Raw genomic sequence first — 9,448 nt, 5'->3', positions numbered from 1 at the left:
AGACCGGGCCGGGCGGGGTCGCCGTGCAAAGAGGCGGCGGGGCTGGACGACGGCGGCGGAGGCTGCACCGGGTGGCGTGCGCGCGAGCTGCGGCGGCGCGGGCCCGAGCGGGCCCTGGATGGGCTTCGCCGGGCCACGACGGAGGTGGGAGAAGCTGGCGACGTGGCGGCTCCCGATTGGGCGAGGAGCGGCGACAGACATGTCTGACGGTGGGGGCGACATGTTCGGTGGCGCGGAGGGGAATTGATCTAGGGTTTTGCCCAAATTTTCGGGGGAGGAGACTGATTTATAGGTAGAGGGAGCTAGGAGAGTCCAAATAAGGTGCGGTTTTTGCCCACACGGTCGTGATCCAACGACGGAGAGCATGGAGGGGGTTTACATGGGTTAGTGGGCTGTGGTGAAGGGGTGCTGGGCTGCAAAAAGAGAGGGGTTTCGGTTAACTTGGTTAACCGTTGGGGCATCGAACGACCTCCAAATGTAACGAAATTTGACAGGCGGTTTACCGGTGATATACCAAGGCCACTCGGCAAATCTCGGCCCATTCCGAGAATGTTTTTCTGCGGCTCACAAAACAAGGACCAAGAGGTGCAACGGGTGCATGCGAGTGTGGTCGGGCTCAGAATGGAGAATGGAGAGAACCGAGGGAACCCAAACGGATGCAAGTTTTGAAAAACATGCATATGAAATGCAGATGATAACATGGCAAAGTGCAACACGCAAGCAAATGACATGGCAACGACGGTGAATAACTAGAAGACACCTGGCGCATCGGATTCGGGGCGTTACAATTTGAAATTCACTTCAAATCACATTTCACTTACTTCACATATCACAATATTCCCTTCCATATCATAACCGAAATATGTCAATGTTTCACCTTTTTGTTTAATAGAAGCAATGATCACAACATCAATTTTAGATCTTAACATGAATTTCAAAAATATTATTTATCGACCAAAATATTTCAGGAACTGAAATATGATATTAAGTAATATTGGACAATTGATTTAACTTAAATTGAAATATTCTTAGAACAATGAAAATAAAACTAGTCAAAATGTACGCAAGATTGGTCGTGTATTAAAAGTATTGTAGCCAGGAATTCAAATATATATACAAAATCAAAATTCTACTAATAATTTGAAAGATAGCCATCATCAAAATCATTACAATGAAATAAAAATGCAAGGATTTTAGATAGATAGATAGATAGATAGATAGATAGAGAGAGAGAGAACCTATAACTACACATGCAACATACTATGTCTACACACTCTCACCTTTATATTTCTATGATAAAAGCTTACCAAAATACACATGTTGGGACCACCTTTACGGTATATGGGAGACTGTATTGTGTGTATAGTTTAGGGAAACAGACTGATAGATTTACCAAAACTCTGTGCATAAATCTCCATGAATGGTACAAAGGTGAATCCTTACCCTAATATACTTTTACGTTTTGATTTATTTTGTTATTAACTTGGCCGACTCCTCACATGCATGCCTTTTCCTCTGGTCAATAGTTGCTTCATGTTAACTATGTTTACTTGCAACCATGGCCCTCAGACCCCCCCACCCCCCAAATACCTTTTGTTGGAGAACCTCTCTATCTTGAAACTCTCATTTGTTTGGACGACATTTCAAGCACAACTTTGAAATCATCCCCCGTATTGGTTTCTCTCTCTTTTACCCGTCCATACTCCATGCAAACTATATACATACAACACATTTTGGCCCCAAAATAATTTGAACATATATATTCTATCACACATAATTCAAAAACATTCAAAAACTTCGAAAACCATAATCTTTTTGATTTAAAACACCAAGCATGGTAGTCATGAAACATAGGCTCCTTTTTTGTTGTGCTTTTTGAGCAAAGTTTCATAGGAAAAAATCAAAACCCAGATAAACACATTTTCAAACCAGCTGCGGGACGATGGTGAAGGAAATATGCCCTAGAGGCAATATTAAAGTTGTTATTTATATTTCCTTATATCATGATAAATGTTTATTATTCATGCTAGAACTGTATTAACCAGAAACTTAGTGCATGTGTGAATACATAGACAAAACATAGTGTCCCGAGTATGCCTCTACTTGACTAGCTCGTTAATCAAAGATGGTTATGTTTCCTAACCATATACATGTGTTGTCATTTGATGAACAAGATCACATCATTAGAGATTGATGTGATGGACAAGACCAATCCATTAGCTTAGCATTATGATCGTTACAGTTTTATTGCTACTTCTTTCTTCACGACTTATACATGTTCCTCAGACTATGAGATTATGCAACTCCTGAATACCGGAGGAACACCTTGTGTGCTATGAAACGTCACAACATAACTGGGTGATTATAAAGATGCTCTACAGGTGTCTCCGAAGGTGTTTGTTGGGTTGGCATAGACCGAGATTAGGATTTGTCCCTCCGCGTATCGCAGAGGTATCTCTAGCCCCTTCTCGGTAATGCTCATCATTATAAGCCTTGCAAGCAATGTGACTAATGAGTTAGTTGCAGGATGAAGCATTATGGAACAAGTAAAAAGGCTTGCCGGTAACGATATTGAGCTAGGTATGATGGTACCGATGATCGAATTCCGGGCAAGTAACATACCGACGACAAAGGGAACAACGTATGTTGTTGTGCGGTTTGACCGATAAAGATCTTCACAGAATATGTAGGAACCAATATGAGCATCCAGGTTCCGCTATTGGTTATTGATTGGAGATGTGTATCGATCATGTCTACATAGTTCTCGAACCCGTAGGGTCCGCACGCTTAACCTTTGATGATGATTTGAATTAAGAGTTATGTGTATTTGATGACCGAAGTTTGTTCGGAGTCCCGGATGAGATCACGGACATGACGAGGAGTCTCGAAATGGTCGAGACATAAAGATTGATATATTGTAAGGTTATGTTCGGACACCGAAAAGGTTTCAGACATTTTTCGAAGTACCGGGATGTTACCGGAACCCCCGTGGGAATTAGTGGGCCTTAATGGGCTTTAGTGGAAAGGAGAGGAGGGCCGTAGGGTGGCCGCGTGCCACCCATGGTAGGTTTGAATTGGACTAGGGAGGGGGCGCCACTCCTCTTTCCTTCTCCCTCTCCTACTCCTTCCCTCTCCCCCCTCTTGGAAAAGGAAGGGGACTCCAACTAGGATTGGGAATCCAAGTTGGAATCCCCCTATAGGCGTGCCCCTCTAGGCCGCCGGATTCCTCCCTCCCTCCTTTATATACGGGGGCAGGGGGCACCCCAAAGCACAACAGACAATCTCTTAGCCATGTGCGGTTCCCCCTTCACAGTTTAACACCTCGGTCATATTGTCATAGTGCTTAGGTGAAGCCCTGCGCTGGTAACATCATCAACACCATCGCCACGCCATCGTGATGAAGGAACTCTCCCTCGACCCTCTACTGGATCAAGAGCTCGAGGGACGTCATCATACTGAACGTGTGCTGAACACGGAGGTGCCGTACGTTCGGTACTTGGATCGGTTGGATCATGAAGACGTTCGACTACATCAACCACGTTACTAAACGCTTCCGCTTTCGGTCTAAGAGGGTACGTGGACACAGTCTCCCGTCTCATTGCTATGCATCTCCTAGATAGATCTTGCATGATCATAGGAATTTTTTTGAATTACTACGTTCCCTAACAGTGGCATCCGAGCCAGGTCATGAGGCGGCCATGCGTAGACGATATAGTTACCGGTGATCCAAAACGCAATGAGTTGTGGGCGATAATAGTCAAACTGCTTACCACCAACATCTTACTTTGATTTGGTGGTATTGTTGGATGAGGCAGCCCGGACCGACATTACATGACCGCGTTCATTGAGACTGGTTCTACCGATGTGCTTTGCACATAGGTGGATGGCGGGTGTCTGTTTCTCCAACTTTAGTTTAATCGAGTTTGACTACGGCCGGTTCTTGTTGAAGGTTAAAACAGCACACTTGACGAAAAATTATTGTGGCTTTGATGCGTAGGTAAAAACGGTTCTTGCTAGAAGCCAATAGCAGCCACACAAAACTTGCAGCAACAAAGTAGAGGATGTTTAACTTGTTTTTGCAGGGCTTGCTGTGACGTGATATGGTCAAGACATGATGTGATGTAAATTGTTGTATGAGATGATCATGTTTTGTAACAGAGTTATCAGCAACTGGCAGGAGTGATATGTCTCCATCGTATTGATACGTCCATTTTGCATCATGCTCTTATATCAATATTTATTGGGCTGTCATTACACATTATATCTCAATACTTATGGCTATTCTCTCTTATTTTACAAGGTTTATCATGAAGAGGGGGAATGCCGGCAGCTGGAATTCTGGCTGGAAAAGGAGCAAACTTTGGAAACCTATTCTGCACAACTCCAAAAGTCCCGAAACCCCACGAAACAACTTTTTGGATTTAATAAGAATTTCTGAGCGAAAGAAATAGGCCAGGGGGCCCACACCCTGTCCAGGAGACAGGGGGCGCGTCCCCTATCTCTTGGGCCCCCTGCTGGGCCTCCGGCGTCCATCTTCTGCTATATCATCATTTTTACGCAGAAAAAATTGTGGGCAAGCTTACAGGACGAAACTCCGCCGCCACAAGGCGGAACCTTGGGGGAATCAATCTAGGGCTCTGGCGGAGCTGTTCTGCCGGCGACACTTCCCTCCGGGAGGGGGAAATCATCACCAACGTCATCACCAACGATCCTCTCATCGGGAGGGGGTCAATATCCATCAACATCTTCACCAGCACCATCTCCTCTCAAAACCCTAGTTCATCTCTTGTATCCAATCTTGTATCAAAACCACAAATTGGTACTTGTGGGTTGCTAGTAGTGTTGATTACTCCTGGTAGTTGATGCTAATTGGTTTACATGGTGGAAGATCATATGTTCAGATCCTTTATGCATATTATTACTCCTCTGATTATGAACGTGAATATGCTTTGTGAGTAGTTACGTTTGTTTCTGAGGACATGGGAGAATTCTTTCTATTAGTAGTCATGTGAATTTGTGCCACGACCGGTTTTCCGGGTAATAAATTTCCAGAAAAGACCGTCGTGCTCATCAGCCCCAGGATTACTGTTAGCTGATGAGGATCCAACTTGATACAGAAATTCCAAGCAAAATACAAAATATGTAGTACAAGACCATTCTGGCCTGTGAGTACAACAAATGGTTTCTAGTGGTTGATGGAGGAAGCGGGTTGTGAAACATCAGTGTCTATGGGACTCCATTTCCCACGGGAACAGCTGACCAGGTTAATTCCTATCTTCGCGAGGCTGCTATCTCCATTGAGTGGGTTCCGAGGCTGGCATCGCGTCGCTCCTCTCCGTGCAAGAAAATCTGGCCAAGACAATAGCCAGGGACAAGCCAATGAGTACTTTGAATGTACTCGCAAACATTATGAACACAGGTATAATATAACAATGATGTGCTGAAAATATTTTATGCTCATGACGTCAGTCTCAAAAGATAAATGAAACTCTGATGCGTGCAAGCAAGTTATTTATAAAAATGCAATAACATGGTAGTATAAAAATTTATGAAACAAATAACAAGCAATGCCACAGTCGGGCGTCTTAGCGACACCACGTAAAGGGCTTTAAAAGAAATGCCACAGTCGGGCGTCTGAGCGACACCACATAAAGGGCTTTAAAACAAATGCCACAATCGGGCGTCTGAGCGACACCACAAAAAGGGCTTTAAAAGAAATGCCACAGTCGGGCGTCTGAGCGACACCACGTAAAGGGCTTTAAAAGAAATGCCACAGTCGGGCGTCTGAGCGACACCACATAAAGGGCTTTGAAAAGAAATGCCACAGTCGGGCGTCTGAGCGACACCACATAAAGGGCTTTAAAAGAAATGCCACAGTCGGGCGTCTGAGCGACACCACATAAAGGGCTTTAAAAGAAATGCCACAGTCGGGCGTCTGAGCGACACCACATAAAGGGCTTTTAAAATAAACATTCATAGTGAATATCCCGGAGGTAGAACCATCCTAGAGATACTCGATAATAACAATAATATCACGGGTTAGTCAACAACAATAATAATCATAGTTATCACAAGTAACGAGTAGTAATTCCATTTCTGATTAACAGTTTCACCTCCGAAGACCGACTCTAAGACCGACACTTGACACATCCCAGACTGTAATCCTTAACCATGAACACGGCTATTCGAATAGGTTTAATCTCTGCAGAGGGTGTACTCTTTACCCACGAGTAACGGATTTCTTTAGTCCAGTGGGACTAATTCCGTCTACGGTCTTTTTGTTGAAAACACACGTAACTTGCACACACCAGCTTATCTCGCACGTGTCTCGAATCACCCACGACACCTGTTAAGCAAACTCTAAGTGGGGAGGCTACAACCTCGCGTAGCATGGGATCAAATTTATATCGCGCGCTCTAAGGGGTGGCCTCCCCTCTCGGTCCCAACCGGAAACACCCATGCCCCCGGACCAGGTGGCTTGCCTACCAGCTACAACCGGTACCTTCCACCATGGCCTCTCTGTACGGTGTGTGCTAGAAAGAGGTTGACAACTTACTGAACCGTACTCTACTTGCTGTAGAGACGAGTGGTAGCACAAAACAAGTATGGGGGTTACTGGCACAAGACTCGATCTACGGTCGACTCAGGAGGTTTAAGTATTCCCTACATGATTAGTATAACGAATATATTTCAACCAACAGAGTCACCGCTCATATCACCTTACCATGCCATACCAGACATAACCGTCCCGACGGAGACCGGCGACAAACTCATGCCTACCCAAGGCTGAGGTTTTCCCGGGTTCCTGCCGGTATGCATGCAAGCCACATGAGGGTGAATATTATCACAAGTGTGTTCATTTCCAACAGCCTGGAAATCACTAATATGCACTCATGCATATGATCATACCACATGAAATAACGAGTCCTTCGAAAAGCGGTGGTGTTATAAATGTATCCACGATCACATCAAAAATATTATGCCGGGATTCGGAATGCTTGCCTTCAGTGTGTGGAAAGGCAGTGTGCACTCCAAAACTTGAAATGTTTCTCCTTCCTTCAAAAATCCTATTTAAAAATATATTTGAATTAACACACATTTCAAAAACAGTACAAAAAAGTTGTTTGAAATTTTTTCAAATAAATCTTAAAATAAACTAGACCAAATTTGAGGAAGGTGGGAAAAAGAATCAACTCATTTGGAGTTATATTTAAAAAGTTATAGCCAGTCAAAGATGTGGTCAAAAATCTGTTATTTAAAATAAAACAGAAAAGAAAACGTTTCAGATAGAAATACGCTTTCGGTGCAGAGGAGGCGTACTTGGGGCTTTACGCCTCCACTTAACCACGTGGACAGACACGGGGTCGCTGACAGTGGGTCCAGAGGGCCCACTAGTCAGGTTTGACCATTCTTCTCCCTCCTCTTTCTCTGTCCCGAGCGGAGGCGGGACTCCGGCGATCGCCGCCGGCGATTGGCGGTTCCGTTCGAGAAACCGAAGTCATCCACGGGTTCAGGGGGTCGAGGCGGTCCCGCCGGTGGGTGTTACGGCCTCGGGAGTGGACGGGGTCGTCGGCGGTGAGCTTCGCGACGGACGGAGAGCTTCGGGAGCAGAGTGGTTTTGGGGCTACGGTGGTCCTCGATCAAAATCGAGTAGTGGGAATGGTTTACGGAAGGATGAGGGGGCTCTTGGTGGAGAGAACAGAGAGTGGGAGGCCCTGGTGGTGCCGAATTGGCCGGGGCAGTGGTGGCGGCTGCAGTTGCCGGAGGTGGGGAAGAAGACCTCCCCCGGGTCGATTGGCTGCCATGGGAGGACTAGGGGAGCATTCTAAGGCTTCCTCTGTGCTCGGGGAGGCTCGGGGCCTCCTTTTATAGCTCGTCGAGGTCGGTTCCGTGGCTGCCGGATAAGCTCTCCGGCGAACCGCCTCTCTGTAGCTTGCAGGGCAACGTGGCGTGGCTGGGGATGACGGCAGGAGCTAGCGGACGAGTGGGCACTGCCCCAGGGGCGAGCTGGCGAGCGGAGGTGGCTTTGGCGGCGCCGACATGGGCAGAGGCTGTCGGGCGGCGGCGGCTAGCTCTTGGCTTGCCGGGCGTGGCGAGGGGCGGCTTGGCGCGTAGCGGTGAGAAAGGGAGTGCGTGGCGTGATGCTGCCGTGTGGGCCAAAGCCAGGGGCCAGCGTGTCGGCTCAGGCGCGTGGCTGCAATTGGCGCGCTCTGGGCGTGTCCAGTGCACGCACAGAAGGTGTTTGATGAAATGCCAGGGTGGCCAAAACTGCTAGGGATCAAGTGCAAATCCACAGGTCTGGGCCGGAGACCATTAGTAGGCTACTAGACAACATGGTTTGGACAGATGGACAAGTTCATCACACAAACCTATAATCATGCCAAAACTGATCATGCCCATAAGGTGTTTGACAAAATGCTAAGGGCACTTAGGCAGGTCTTGGAGTGGTCAAAAACTCCAGATGGTGGTCTCTTTAGATGCAAGAGGAAGTGGCGAGGTTAGTTGTCCAAAAGCAGAAACTTGCTAGTGTAAGTTTTACAAAACTTCAATTCTGGACAGGAAATAAATAGCATTATTTCATGAACCAAAAATGATCCAAATGGTGCATGCTCCTGGACTTAAGGGTTTAACATGGAGGACTACAAGTAGGAGAAATAATCAGGGGTATAGGAGCAACTAAAATGGTGGTTGCTGTACAAATCCTCAAGTTGGACCAGAATGGAAAAGAGGTTGATTCACTCAAATTTTTCCAAGAATAGCACTAGGTTTTGCACAAAGTGGAATAATATGCTCCTACTGACCTCCCCTAATTTTGGTAGAAGTTTTAAAGAAATATATAAATGGGTTGCAGTGCAAAATGCACTCTGGGCCAGAGAAGAAAAATTGAGTGTAGGGCTCAAAATATTTCATGAATGAAATATATTTTTGCATAAAAGTGATTTAAAAACACCACATGACATCTCCAAATTTTTGTGGAAATTTTAAGTGAATCTATCAAATGGTTGTAGTTCAAATATGGCCATTTAACCTTGAAAAACCATTTTCAAGAAAATAAAGATCAAGCAACTTAATTATTTAATTAGTTACACTGATAAAAGGAAAGTTTTTCTTGAGAGGTTAAACAAGTCCAATAACATATTTGAAAAGTTTTCTCTTTGGGAAAAACTCATCATAACAGGGAAGGAAATGGTTTAAAAAAATCAAAATGGAGCTCAGAAATCCAAAGTTTTAATTCGTGGCAAAATTTTAATTTAATAAAACAAGGCCAAATTTTTGGGGTGTCACAATTTGGTATTCGTTCGATATTTTGATGAGATGTATGTTGTCTTTTCCTTTAGTGGTGTTATGCGAACGTCGACTACATGACACTTCACAATTGTTTGGGCCTAGAGGAAGACATGGGGAAGTAATAAGTAGATGATGGGTTGCTAGAGTGACAGAAGCTTAA

Source organism: Triticum dicoccoides, chromosome 2B, assembly GCF_002162155.2.
Source record: "Triticum dicoccoides isolate Atlit2015 ecotype Zavitan chromosome 2B, WEW_v2.0, whole genome shotgun sequence".
NCBI lineage: Eukaryota > Viridiplantae > Streptophyta > Magnoliopsida > Poales > Poaceae > Triticum > Triticum dicoccoides.
Note: the sequence above shows the minus strand (reverse complement) of the source record.